The sequence below is a fragment of the Macaca nemestrina genome, chromosome 8 (assembly GCF_043159975.1).
Source record: "Macaca nemestrina isolate mMacNem1 chromosome 8, mMacNem.hap1, whole genome shotgun sequence".
NCBI lineage: Eukaryota > Metazoa > Chordata > Mammalia > Primates > Cercopithecidae > Macaca > Macaca nemestrina.
Genome location: NC_092132.1, coordinates 141,888,280 through 141,903,715, shown reverse-complemented (window position 1 = coordinate 141,903,715; position 15,436 = coordinate 141,888,280).

Below are 15,436 nucleotides of genomic sequence, written 5' to 3'. Positions count from 1 at the left end.
ACAAACTACAGGCACAGTGGGCTGTGCATTTCTGTCCCGGAGTGAGGCACCCCCTGCGAGGTGGGGAGTAATAGCCACCCCCCTCCCCCCGCCTTGGCTATTAGGAGCCATGGTGGACTCACAGCCTGTTTAGGATATTGTGAGTAGTATCATCTGCCCCTCTGGAAATAATGAACTGAATGGGAAACATCCAGGCCCCGAGACCCACTCAGGAGCAGAAAACGGGGAAGGAGCCTTGAACAGACCCTCGGGAGGGCAGTCAGCAGGAGCCATGGAGGCCACCAGGAGGGAGGAAGGAAGGCAGGCAGGGAGGCCAGAGGTGACGTGGTGGGGGGAGGAGACGTGGCCAGAGGCAACGTGGCCAGGGAAGGAGATACGGCTGGAAGGAAGTGACAAGAGGGGTCTCCAGGCCTCAGACTGTGCCTGATGTATGGATGACATTTTAACTAAGATGTTATATCTAAAGTAGCAATTTAGAACCATTGTGTACATTTAAAGCACGGTACAAATATAGCACATTTCCCAAACCAAAGAACAGTGCGTTGAAGGAAGAAATAGCAGCTCACCAATAAAATAAAAGTGAGTCAAGAAAAAATTCATTTAAGATCAGAAATAGATCCTACAGCTCTTCTAGTCCAATCCCCACCCTAACATGAATGGGGGGAAAAGGGAAGTAGATTCTAGTCAGTCAGAATTAAAGGCAAAACTGATCCACTTTACTTTCTACTTGACAGAAAACAAGCAGCTCATCAAGGAATCCCTACGAACAGTAGCTTTAGGAGTCCCCAAAATGCAAAATTCACCTTCAAATTAAATCAACTGCTAAGTGTGTATAAAGTTATTGTTTTCATTATTGTCCTCCTCATTCCCAGGGGCTTTTTTAGAGCTTGTTTCCCCCTAATTGCCTCCAACACACCCAGGAAATTTAAACCCCACAAGTAAACCGTGTCTCGATTAACACACAGCATCCTTTAGGAGCAGACAGTCCGTTGCTCTAAGACGTTCTTGTCACCTAAGCACTGAGTACAGCCTGAGAACGCACAACATGCACACACACGAACTCGGACAAACAGGTGAGATGTGGCACATGAGGAAGACGAGAAAAATGAACTTCACTGACACCCCAGATCCATGAAGAAGTGACACACGCAGCCTGCTCGGGTGCCAGTGACTCCTCGAAAACAGCCAAGGGCAGCATTTGGAGAAGCAGCACCGCAGGCCAGGAGGGTCTGGGGGCTTCAGAGGGGAGGGGTGCCCCCGACCAGGTGCTGGGGGCTTCAGGAGGGAGGGGCGCCCCAATCAGGTGCCGGGGCTTCAGACGGGAAGGCGCCCTGACCAGGTCCTGGGGGTGGCAGGACAAGCCCTGGGTCCCCTCGTCACTTTTCACTCCCTACTCCCGAATCTCGCCCTGAAGTTGCAGCAAGTCCAGGTATTCATTTACCCATAAAATTAAGTATCTGTGAGTAACACAAGTCACTAATCCACAGATACCTGAGTCCACAGATACCTCCCAGAGATGCCACCATCCATTCTGGTAGAAGAGCAGCCCAGGGGCCCACGCTGCTAGGAAGGGAGACTGTCTCCAGCCTGACACTGCAGAATTCTCAACACAAAGTCTACCTTCTGGAACCATGCATCTCCTACAGAAGCAACTAGCGGCATACAGGGTTTTTTAAAATCTGTTTTTTCTTAAGACAGTCTCCCTCTGTCACCCAGGCTGGAGTGCAGTGGCACAATCTCAGCTCGTTGCAACCTCTGCCTCTGGAGTTCAAGTGATTCTCCTGCCTCGGCCTCCCGAGTAGCTGGGATTACAGGCGCCTGTCACCAGGCCCGGCTCACTTTTTGTATTTTCAGTAGAGACAGGATTTCACCCTGTTGGCCAGGCTGGTCTCGAATGCCTGACCTCATGTGATCCACACGCCTCGACCTCCCAAACTGCTGGGAATACAGGCAAGAGCCACGGGGCTCGGTCCATATAGCTGTTTAAATTTGACTAAAACTAAATGCAATTAGAAGTTCAGTTTCTCATTTGCACTTCAAGCATTCAGTTACCCACAGGCGGCCACGGACCAGAGGCTGGTGGAGATGTCACACTCCACACTGCAGAAGGATCTACGGACGAAGTGGCTCTAAGATCATCTCGACATCTTTATATCGAAGCTACTGAAGTTTTACTCTGCTTATTATAGACATCAGCATTCTCTCATTTAAAAATGTCAGTGCTATTGCAATGATCAGATCAGTGACTTCCCAGCACCTCTTCTCTTCCTGTACAGATAACTGCAGAGCATCTGCACTCTGCCTCCACACTAAGGGACAGCTGAAGCCTCCGTGTAAAATTGGGGAGAAAAAAAAAATGAATCCCTAGTCCCTCTCTCCCTACAATTTTGTGAAGCGTCTCTTAATATTCAGAATAACTGCCGGAGTTACAATAAACAAACATCCCTTGACCAGGAAGCAACAGGGAAGCAAGAAAAGGAAGATGCGAGGACCCTCCATTCCCTCTGGGACCCCAGGCCCAGCCAGGACTGAGAAGGGCAGCACAGCCCGGCAGACCTGCACACCTGATGCAAACGGTGCACATGGCTTCCCTGGGACTCGGTCCCCCACTCTGCCCTCACTGGCCGCTGTGGCTCTGGTAGAGGGAGCTCCCTGAACCCCAACACCCACAGTCAGTTCCCTCCTTGCAGGTCTCAGCTCTGCTGTGACTGCCTCAAGTGCCTCCCTGATGCTTCTCATCATCCCGGTACGGTGCCCCCTCTATCCCATAGCCCTTGCTACCACCCACCCCACCACGAAGCCTGGCACACAGCAGGTGCCTGAGATGCCCCAATGGGCGGGCATGCCCGGGTAGGGCTTGGAGTTCCAAGGGCCACGTCCCGCATACCACCACAAGCACCGCGGAGGCTGTGGAAGGGGTCCAGGCTTCAGGCCTGCACTCAGCTTCTCCCGCCCCCGAGGCCAAGAACCTAGCAAGGGAATGCAGCCGGAAGCAGGATCCCAAACGCCCTTCTTGCTCCTCAAGAGGAAAAGGGCCTCAGGGCAAAACCCCACAAGTGCCTTCCTCCTGCCATGCTGCCTGTCATAGCACCGACACTGTCACAGCAGGGAAACCCACTCCTGTGAGGAGAAAACCAAGTACCACAGGAGCCACGTCCACTGGCAGCGTCTGCTGAGCCCAATTAGTGACAACAGCAGCCGGGCCCCCACGCAGCACGCACCGACTCTGACCCGCCTCGCACACCACAAGGTCCTGAAGCTCAGCTTCCACTCATCAGGTGCCTCTTCCAGGAGAGCTCGGCATGTCTATCTTCCCTGGGCTTACAGAAAGCTGAGGGACTCAGCCCCGAGTGTGAACAGAGTCAAGCTCCCACTAGCTGTGCGGACAACCTCCCCAGCCCCGGCCTGGGAAGGGGCCAAGCAGAAACAGCCATCTTTTGCCCGCACAGGTACAGAATTCCGCCAGCTCTCTCAATGGAGTCATGACAGGTCAACTCCAGGCTCCTCAGTGCTCTGTGGTTCACCTCAGGCCACTGTACATTTGAAACGTGGCTGCAGACTCCTCTAGGCTGCTCGGTGTCACGGCCCGTTTCATTTAGACACTGCAGGCCCCTGCCCGTGGTGTCAATATCCAGGACACCCGTACCGGCATCCTCCGATATGCTGCTGCAGCTCCTGTGATCTGAGAACAGCCACGTGCAGGTATCACAGGGAGGGCTTCTCAAGTCTCCGAGAGCAGTGGCTACAGCTTCGGAAGACGTTGCACTGAATCCTCGGTGAGCCTGGCTCGGTCTGCAATCTAAGCCGGGTTGCTGGGGAGATGCACTCTGTTGTAACTGATGGAGGCTGTTGGTGGCAGCTCTACCAAGACCAAGGATGGCAACTAATCTGAGATTTACAATCCATATTTTCTATCTGATGTTTACAAGGAAAGCATCGTGCAAGTTCCAGTAGCAAGAAATTTTCTATAATCTATCACATCGGGATACAGCAGAAATGTAAGTTAATAGGGTCTATGCAGAAGAACAGATGGGTCTATTTCAGGAAAAGTGCTTGCTGGCTTTTTTAGAAACAGAGTGAAGTCCCTGCCAAGTACAAGGTTGTTTATACTTTTGCTTTGGAAACAGAGGGAAAGTTCTTCCTTATTATTCAAATACATTAACTACATTTAAGTGTTCTGGTAGACTAAGTATTCAATATTCAAAAATAAGTAATTGTTTGGTCTATTTCATTCCTTAAATGTAGCTTTCAAAAACTGAAACACCTGGCCGGGTACGGTGGCTCACGCCTGTAATCCCAGCACTTTGGGAGGCTGAGGTGGGCAGAACACGAGGTCAGGAGATTGAGACTATCCTGGCCAACATGGTGAAACCCCGTCTCTACTAAAAGCACAAAAAATTAGCTCGGCATAGTGGCGGGCACCTGTAGTCCCAGCTACTCAGGAGGCTGAGGCAGGAGAGTGGAATGAACCCTGGAGGCGGAGGTTACATTGAGCGGAGACAGCACGACTGCATTCCAGCCTGGGTGACAGAGCAACACTCCCGTCTCAAAAAAAAAAAAAAAAAGTGACAAACACCCCATGTCTGCCCTGGCTCCCACCATCTTCATGGAGTGGACAGAGCTTGGGAAAAGCTCACTGTGGAGGCCCAGAAGGCCGGGCCAGGCCTTTGCTCAGCAGATGAGAGGGTCAGCCACCCTAGGGAAGAAGCCCATATTTGCTATGTTACTGACAATATCCACATAAGTTTCTATTTTGCCTCCCACACAGACCTGGGATCCATATTTGAGGAAGCGGCTCATGCCAATACACCCTCCATGCCATCGTTTTCCTGACCTCCCCAAGAAGAGCTAGGCCAGGCAGCATCCCCACACAGGCGCTGGGGCCCAGGAAGAGTCGGGTCCTGCCCCCTTCTCCCTCGTCCCTGCACTTGGCTTGCTGTGGAAGCCCAGCAGTGCTGGCTGAACCCACGTTCACCTGGGGCGTTCAGGAGAAGCCTCTGCAGAAATCAGCTGGAAGCAGGGCTGTGTGTGCTGGCAGGTCACTTGAATGGATTTGTGCAACTGAGTTTTCAACACAGGTGCTGCCAACCAAGTCCCTCAAGCCCTTCGTGAGCCTAGAGCCACAGAGCCATTTGCTGCACTCTATCTCTAACCACCCTGCACAGAAGCCCAGTTTATCCAAAGGACCATAAAATTGTGCGTGGAAACACTTGAAGTTTGGCATAATGAATTAAAAGTGAAGTCACCACATCTATTTTCCATTAATCCATGCATTCAAACAAGTGTCTCTTGAGTATGTGCATTGAATACTGTGGAATTAGGATTTAGTCCATGACCTCAAGAAATATACATCACAGAAGGAAAGGTATAGCTTGTAACTGTAACGGTGGTGAACAGGCAAGAAATAAACATCATAGAAGAAAAGGTACAGCTTATAACTGTAACAGTGGTGAACAGGACAGAATTTCACAGGCTCATCAGGAACCACCAAGGAGGAAGCGATGATTCATTTCCATCTGCAGTAGATAAATGTTTCCTGGACAAAGTAACATTTCTACAGTGATATCTGCTCCTTATTGTTTAGATCTTGCTTGATAGGGTATTAAAATTACCACTTTCTATGTGCTGCTTATATAAAATACATCATTGTCAAGGGAGGTTATAAGTTATAAAATAACTTAAATACTTCACACATAAGCCTGGGCTGTAAATGGTGCAAGGGAGTGGGATGATGTGTTCCCGTATTCTTGAGACACAGAAGGGGCAAGACCCTGGTTCCCTTCTCCTCCCCACTACCCTGTTCCCAGATAAGGGGCAGAGGCAAGGCCGCCGTGCAGCCCTAGAGCTGGCTCCAGGGCCAGGACACCACGCCCAGCCTCTCTGCGCCCCATGCGAGAAATACAGTCTGGGGGGCAATCATCGAGTTACCTGGCGGTGGGGAGAGTCCTTCATCAAAACCTGTGCTTCCAGGAGCCAGGACAAAGCAGGAGCCCCCAGGAAAAGTGTTCCAGGTGCTCCTGAAACCTGGGCACGTTGTCACAGCCTGGCAGGAAGCACTAGCGATGCAGGTGTGCCCAAGACTGGGAGGATGGCCAGACGTTTGGAGGCCAGACCGTCCTGAAGGAGATGACCACTTCTTTCTCCTGTTCGTTAGAGTCCGAGTCTGGGCTTCAATTTTGTATCTGGAGTCTCACAGTACAGAAATATCACAAAGGGATTAGACTTCGTATACTTACCCCAATGTTTTTTCAGTTAAAAAAAATCGTGTTTCTTGTGACTAATTCTAAATCCAACAAAGAAAAATAATTAAGTGTAAAAACACATGCCTACAAAATGTCAACCACAATCTCTTTACCCATAGAGATCCAAAATTTAGTTTACGTTTTCTTCAGTATTGTCTGATTTCTTTTTTTTTTTTTTAAGCCATTACTGAGGTGTCTCCTCACTGCCCCATGAGGAGGCTCATGGGCTCTTCAGGGCTCTTTGCTGTTTTATCGTTTCTTAGGTTTAAGGACAGGATCATTTTCCTACACTTCTTTGCTTCCTTGATCACCAATTTTTCACAAGGACGCCATTGTGCATCAGAAAACCTAGCAAGTGAACTTCATTAAAAGTGAAAACAATAAGGACATGTTGGCTGCTATGACAGCATCCTCAGTCACCGAATCTCCCTGGGGGACCACGCCCCAATCTCCTTGTAACCCCAGCATGCAGGTATCACTGTGGCTGACAGGACTGGCCCACCCTGGGGGAGGCATGAAAGCAAAGAGAAGGCAGGCGACTCATATTTAGGAAACTCGGGTGATCCTCTTGAGTCATGTTTCTCAGGGTGTCAGGGGACCAGCCACATACGGGGAACCTCCTGGCCTGGCAGGTGGCAGATTCCTGGAACCCGCTTCAGACAGGTTAATCAGAGAATCTAAAGGCGGGCGAACTCTGAAAAGTATCTGTAAAGGAAGGACTCAAGCTCTGCTGTGAGCCCACTACACGTGGGGTCACACAGGACGCAGCTCCCAAAAAGCCACCCAGCCTCCAGTCTCCATTCCACCCTCATGGGAGGAATACCCGTCAAGTCAGAACACGGGCTTCAGTGAACGCCTTCCTGCGCCACCTCCACTGTCGCCCAGCCCTGCAGGAGTAGCCGCTGAGTAGGGGACACAAGCCTTTGCTCCTGACATTGCCCCCGACACGCCTCACATTCTCATGGAAATCCCAGTAGAGTTCAGTCGCAGCCGCCTTTCCCTCACAGCACCCACCTCTTCCACAATCGAATCCCAGGCTTGTCCTAGGCCCTGCTGCGCATGACACCATCTCTGGCACCCGGACCTCAGACTGTCCTCACGCAGCCACCCGCACCTTCCCGACAGGGGGATCCACACGCCCCGGCAGCTGCTACCCGTCTCTACCAGGACATTTCAGAGATTACTCAGCAAACTCGATGTCCTTAGACTGAACACGGCTCTTCCCTCACAGACCCTGTCACTCCAACACGTCACCATCTACCGGCCACATGCAACAAGCCTCTCTCCCTCCACACTGTTGCCCGTTGGGCCTGGCCCTCTGCCCTGTCCACACTTCCATTCCAGGACATTCCTCTGGGATCAGCAGCCCCAGACTCATCCCCAACACCTACCGCACTGAAAACAAACTTCTTCTTGACGCATCAAACAAAACACAGAAAACCACCCTCAAGAAGCACGTACCTTGAGTCACAGAGGAACACCGTGAGCCCTGACCCTGGAAGGGATCTGTGAATGTGAGTACTTCTAGCCCTGTCCCGACCTTCAGGGCCTGGCAAACCCACACGCATGCTCTCCTCTCTCTCCAGCTCCCAGCCAGATTCTGCCATTTTCCTCAGCTTTAAGGCAACACCCAAGGCTTCTCACATGGCCCAGAAGCCAGCCCTCGATGGCCCCATGACCTCCCTCCTGGGGCTCATACGGCTGGATGCTCCCTCCCGCAGAGCTCAGGGCTGGTCAGTACGGCCCAGGGGACCGGCCACCTTGACACTGGGTGTAAGACCAGCACTCCCACGTCTGTGGGGAAAGGAGCGGCCCTGGGCAGGGATGCACCTGGCAGCCCCAGGGAGGGGCCGGGTGTGGAGGACCAGGCCTCCGCCCGCAGACATGTCAGCACAGCATCCTGGAGCAGAACCTCCAGCCCAGCTGAGCCTACAGATGGCCACAGCCCTGGACAGGGACAACATCTTCACAGTGACCCAAGGGGACTGGGCCAGAACCGCTCAGCAGGGCTGCCCTGAATTTGCAACCCGTAGAAGCTGTACAGTCATACGTGTATGTTGCCTTAAGCCACTAGGCTTTGGGGTCACTTGTCACACAGCGACGCACAGTGGATGCGCACGGGCTCCCAGGACACGACGGCCTCTGCCGGCCTCACCCGGCCTGTCTCATCTGTTCCCGCGACATCACGTTTCTCAGAGCCAAAGGCTGCCAGGGCCCTCTCTTTTCTTCATAAAGTCATTATAAGCTCACAATACAAAGTGAAAAGCAATCTGTAAAATACAATGTATGACGCAATACAGGGTGGTGAATGCACAGGTGTACACGTGCGAAACAGGCACATGCGTGAAACAGGTGGATGTACACACGAACAGGTGTACACACATGAAACAGGTGCATGCATGAAGCAGGTGTACACATGTCAAACAGGTGTGCATACAAACGTGAAAGTACCAGACATGAAGGGCTGTCTTTGGGAGCCTGGTTTTTAGGCATCTCCCTCACCCTTTTAGCATCTGGCACAATCACAAACACAGCACACCACAGTACTGAGGGGAAGCCCCAGCTTCTCAGGGGGGCACATGAGGCTTTTTATGTATGCCACAGGTTGCATCACTACTTTCTAGAACTTCAAGGACCCCCACTAAGAGGACTGGGTCACCAGCCCACACGGACCTGCCCCTCGGATGGCGTGGCTGCTTGTAAAACAGAGGCTGAGCCCCACCCAAAGACCTGCAATACCTGTTATTAAATCAAGACTTGGCCATGGATGAATGTGAAGATTTTTATTAAATGTGACTCTGGAACATTCAAAGGACCGTAGCTGAATGCTTTCTGCAGCCCACGGCATGTCCAGATGCTCATGGAGAAGGCCAGGGCGTGGGAACCCACGGAACCCCAACAAGGCAGACTCGGAGCTGTGTGGCGCAGTTAGCACCGATTTTGACACTTGCCTTTTATATTCAGATTAAAATAAAAAACAAGACACACAAGTAGCTCACATTCTATTTCAATTCTCTGGATTTCTGTAGTAACTGGGCCCCTTTCCCTCTGGTTTCCCAGCCAAGCGTTAAATAGGCCCAGCTGGGATTTGTCAAAGTCTGGGCCTCTGTTGTAGAGTAAGTGAGGGGGGCAGGGAGGGGAGCGGGGGATAGGGAGGGACAGAGGGAAGCAGAGAGAGAGAGAGAGAGAGAGAAACCCCCGAGGGCTGGAGGCAGGAGGGATGCTCCCTGGCAGCCTCAGGCTCCCCCATCCTAGGTATCTGAGGGCTGGCATCATGCGTGCAGTGCCATCATATGATTCGGCTGACAGATGCCAGAATTACAATAAAATGCTTAAGGAGAAGAGTAAGCACGAGCATCTTCAGATTAGGATAGTGTCCCAGTTTCTTTTTTTTTTTTTTTTTTTGAGACGGAGTCTCGCTCTGCCGCCCAGGCTGGAGTGCAGTGGCTGGATCTCGGCTCACTGCAAGCTCCGCCTCCCGGGTTTACGCCATTCTCCTGCCTCAGCCTCCCGAGTAGCTGGGACTACAGGCGCCCGCCACCTCGCCCGGCTAGTTTTTTTTTTTTTTTTTTTTTGTATTTTTTAGTAGAGACGGGGTTTCACCGTGTTAGCCAGGATGGTCTCGATCTCCTGACCTCGTGATCCGCCCGTCTCGGCCTCCCAAAGTGCTGGGATTACAGGCTTGAGCCACCGCGCCCGGCCAGTGTCCCAGTTTCATGCTTACCTTGTATGACATTCTATAAATTGTAAAGATAATGCATTTTCTTACCAGCCACGCTGTTCAGCAAATACTAACTATAATAAAGGCCAGACAGCATCTGAGTACTGAGCGTGTGTCAAGCTCGGTGAGGTAGGAATCATTTACTTTGATAGAGAAAGAAACAGGCTCTGAGAGAAACTTCCTGAGGCCAGGCAGCCATCTCCAAACCCACCTCATGCCTCCTGACACTGAATATAGAGAACCCAAGTCATTCACGTGAATAATTTACCCACATGCATGTCAGATTGAGATTCAGCCCCCAGATCTAATCATCTCTATACGGAAATGTGTCAAGGAAGGTACAATTCTTTGACCTCGAGCTGGGGGAACAAAGGCAGGCACCCTCAACACAGATGTGCGGTGGAGGCGGGCGCCCAGCACTGGGGCGGGCAGGAGCACGTCCAGCCCTGCCCAGTCACACAGCCACCCTGCCATTCCAGTGCAGGGGCCGCCACCGCGTCTTGGGGAAAAACAGCTTCTCCTGCACAGGAATCTACCCCTGAAATTGTGTTCCTGAGAAGGTGTGGACCAACATCTCAGAAATCAGACACTATAACACACTTATCTAGACAGGCTCCCTGTGTCCGGGAATCACCAATAATTCCCATCTCACCATCAATTATTTCTGGTAAATATTGATTCAGTTAACTGAGTCAACACAGGAACAAAATAATGGAAATGTCAGTGAATCTGCTCCACCTGCTGAAGAGCTGGGACTAATGATGAATCGGAAGGAATCCTGGAGAACGCAGCAGGACCCCAGACCCCGCGGACCACCCGGTCCTCCCCCACGGACCACTCCAGCCTCCTTCCACAGCAGAGTTAGTCGTGGGGCCAAGGAGTAGTTTCCAAGGAATCTCAGAGGTTCTCAAGGTCTTCAAAGTTTAACGGGAATTGAATATTTGCATCTGAGTCCCAGGAGCACATTAAAAGTAAAATTTCTCCTTTACACTAGGATATTGAGCTTGGTTCGGTGGCACTGGCTGTATCTCATGCTCACGAGATGTTTAGAGGCAGTCATGCGTCTCAGGTGAATCATTTTAATAATGAAAGAAGTGCTTGGGCCCTCGATCCAGGATCACAGACCCCATCAACGAGGGTCTAACCAGGACAAGCCTCAGCCTGGAACGGCTGGTGTCTGTGGGGACAGGGAGGAGCACCAAGGAAACGCAGGGACAAGCCCCACACAAGTTCGGCATGTCCTACCCCATGCAGTGGACATCAGCCACAGGGATCTTTTGTTTTTTGTTCAGGAAGGAACATATAAAAAAGCCCGGGGCCCAGGGCCTGGACTCCTCAAAGCTCCCCACAGAGCCGGGTTAATTGCCATCTTCCCTCATGTTAAAATCAACTATATATGGCCACTGAGGGCATCTCGGAGCAGGTGCTTTCTTGCTATCTGGGGAAAGCAGGAATTCCAGGCCTCTGCCTTCCTACCTCCCCGGAGTCTCTGGCCCAGGTGAGCTCAGCTTCTCCCAGGTAAGGAGCACAGACCAGCTTCCCACATGTCCCTCAGGTCACACAGGAGCTGTGCAGACCCTTGTACCTTGGCACGAGCCCTTGCAACCCACCTCAGAGGCAGAAGCCCAGCCCTGTGGCCCTGGCCTGGCAGGAGGCAGCTGCTGGAGCCCCTGCTCAGGGTTCAGCACAGCAAAGTCCAGCCACAACGGGTGAGACATCTGTCACCCGGCCATTCATCTTTAACCTAAAACAGACACAGGGATTCAGCAAGGGGTTCCTTCCCCTGACAAACCCGTCCTCCCTGTTCTTATCTCTCCCTCCTGCCCTGTCATGGCCACCCAACACTGCACACAAGGCCTGACTCCCAGTTTCACAGGGAATCCAAGATAATTATGATTTTGAGAAACTGGGAGCTACATAGAAAGTGAGTTGGGAAAGCCAGTGTCCACTGATCCTCCACTCCACACAACCGAAACCCCACAACCAGCCACTGCCTCAGCCCCACCCTCTGGAAACCCCGCATCCACACCAGCCACACAGGATCAGGACAGGGAAGGAGCAGGACTGTGTCTTGGGAACTTAAACTCTGGAATCTGAGTTAAATCAGTGCCGCTCAAATCTTGTCACCAACGATATTGTTAAATTGGGAGATTCCGTCTCTGGGGATCTGGAGGGAACCTGAGGCTCTGCACTGAGTGAGGTGAGCACTCGTGCTGGAAGGAGACGTCAGGGAAAGCAACCGAATCTGGAGTCGCAGCTGTCTGAGGCTTGGGTCCCACCGGGAAAGTGGCACCAGAGCCCTCAGGACAGTGGCGGAGCTCCCAGGAGGCAAGTCCAGGCGCAGAGACTTGTGGATCCAAAGCTTGCTCCAGTGACAGGAGGGGCTGCTGCTCTGACAGCCACGAGGCAGGCAGCCTTCGAGCTCCTCCAGCTGCCATCCTGCAGGCAGGGAGGACAGTGCCCAGACCACCCCGTGGGCTCCCCCAGCCTGGCAGGCTGGTACTCTTACTCCAGCCACTGACAAGGGTCCCCATGTTCCAAGCTAGGTTGAAACAGTGCCCCAGGCTTCGGGACACATGCACCCCTGCAGGGCCACTCCTACCCAACACTGATGGCTATTCCCACACATCCCCAACTCACAGCAAAACTTAAAAATGAAAGTCGGAAGATACAGCCCGGAAACCAATGCTCAAGAAGCAACTCCAGGGTGACTATTCCTAGAGCTATCGCTACTGAACATCTTTACATTTCCAGGGACTTCCTAGAGCTATTGCTGTTGAAAATCTTTAAAATTCTTCATTTCAAAATTAGCTTTCATTACACTGTCTCCCTATTCTACCAAGACTCCAGAAAACAAAACCATTACAAATTCCAATTCTATCTTATAGCAAGTTAGAAATGCACACGTTTCCTCAAAGGATTCTATGTGTTTCTGTGGCAATATCCTTTCCATGCCCCACGCTACTGCCCGCAACAGGGAAGGCTTTTCCAACCCAACACAACCCAGGGGCCCTGAGACATGCCCCTAATGAATCGTCTGCAAACTCCATCTTCCATAAAAACAGTATTGAAAATGAGCTTACTCCAACCCAATCCGGGTAGCCTGAGGCAGGCTTGCCTTAACGAATCGTCTGCAAACTCCATCTTCCATTAAAAACAGTACTGAAAATGAGCATATTACCACCTTTTACAAATTACTGTAAAGTGGACAGTGTTCAGTTCTGTGAATTTCGGCACAAATATTCCCATCATCATCATCATCACACAAGCAGAACAGTCCCACAGCCCCAGACCCACTCACAAGGCCTCATAAGCACACTCGCCCATTCCCAGCAACCACCGTCTCCATGTTCTCCATTCCCACGGGTCTGTCTTTTGCGAGTATTGTCGGAGGGGCAGGTCACAGCACAGCAGGCTCAGCCTGTCTCTTTCCTGGGCATCGTGCCTGGAGGTGCACCCAGGGTGTCCTGTGATCAGCAGCCCGGCCTCGGGGCTGCTGGGTGTTTCTTATTCCACGTATGGCTGCAGCACATTGTAACCTGTTTTGGGCAACTATAGACAGTGCTATTAACATCTGGGCACAGTTTTTCTTCAACATCAGCTTCTGTTTCTCTGGGGTAAATACCCAAGAGTGGGGTCACCGGGCCCCACGTTTATGTGAGTTCAGTTTTGTAAGAAACCACCGAGCTGTCTGCACCATGCTGAACCCCAGCATCGCACAGGAGACCCGACTACCTGTCCTCACCAGCACCTGGGGCTGTCGGAAGACCTTAGGTCAGGCGCTCCAGCAGGGGTGTGAACAAATTCTCTGCGGCTTCGGTGCACATCTCGGTGCAACCAGTCACGCTGAAGGTCATTTCAGATGCTTTCGGGCCATCCTCCCGTCCTTCTCAGCGAAGCATCTGTTCAGGTCTCTTCCGCTTTTAAGTCAGGTGGTTTGTTCTCTGTTATGAGCCGTGGGAGTCCTGTGCATTCTGGATACGAGTCCTTTGCCGGCTGCATGGTTCACAGATATCTTCTCCCCCTCTATAGAAAATGTGTCTCTTCAATACCCTAGGGGTGTCCTTTTACATTAAAAGTTTAATTTTGATGGGTCTTACCTTACTTGTTTTCTTCCTTGATTATGGATCATGGTATCATGGCTAAGAGCTCTCACCCTAGGTCTCGACAATTTCCGTTTCTTCTACAGGTTTTGTAGGTTGGCATTTTACATTCAGGGCTATGGTCCACCTTCATTTTCATACAGGAATTTCTCCTTGTTTTCACTCTTTTGCATATGGCTGTCCCATAATTCCAGCAAAATTCGTTGAAAAGACTCAAATTCCACTGAATTGCTTTTGTTTCTTTGGGTCTGTTCTGGACTCCACTCTGTCAGCTGACCCGTGTGTCTTCCTGAGCATAATTTACAACTTTAGTGGCCGTCTCTGGAAAAAAGTAATTCTGTCTGGAAGCAAAAACCACATTAGAAATGCTCTAAATAAGATTCTTCCTCTTGTCAGGAGAGCAAAGCCACCGCCCTAAGCAGGGTGAGGCCTCAACAGCTCCCAGACAAAACCTTAACACACAATGGGGAACGCAATTCATTTCAAGATAGTTACCAATGGCCACAACCTGAGACCAGCGCAGCCATGAAAACTGCAATCATTTCACAACAGAATGAAATTCATAAAGAACCGCCGAGAAGTGTGTGATAAGTTACATAAATCACCGTACCTTAAATTCTGATGGTTGACTAGAACAGAAATAGCTTCACGGTACAGTTCAAACAGGAGAAATGCAGGTAGGGGTGGTTTCCACACCACACAGGGCCTGCAGGAAAGGGACCCTCTTCCTCTAAACGGGAAATCCCAGGAGTGATGAGATAAATCACGGTGACAGGCATGGAACTGTGCAAGCCGGAGTTGCGGCCTGGGACCCACCACGGAGCCTCTGTCCATGAACAATGAGGCTCGACTGTCAGGCTGGAGGCAACTGAGGCAGTTATCAGAGGACAAGAAAACGAGCGCACGGTGCAAGGCAAAGGTCTGAAACTGGGCAGCAACTTCGAGTCAAGTTGGACAAATGGACTCAAAATACAGGTTCTAAAAACACCACAGCGAACTGTTCCTCGGCCTTGGAAAGGCTAAGTGACTAATGCCCAACACTGAGCATCTGCTACCAGAGACGACTCTGGTGACACAAGGCCCAGCTCCTCCGAACCCGCGCAGAACCTCAGCGAGGAACTTTGCTGGTATCTTACGGCATATCGACATGTTCCTTTAAAATCTGGTATTTCATCAACAATGCAGGTGCCAGCTTTGACTCATTCACATTTCGATTAAACAAAATAATTTACACCCTGACCACGCCAGGTAAGAGTTTACTACAATCTTTAAACAGAGCCAGAGGCTACAGTTTGCTCCTACACAACACCACGTCTCTACAAGTTCGATGGGTTTATTACTTTCCATGTCTTCACTTGCCTAGTGCTAGA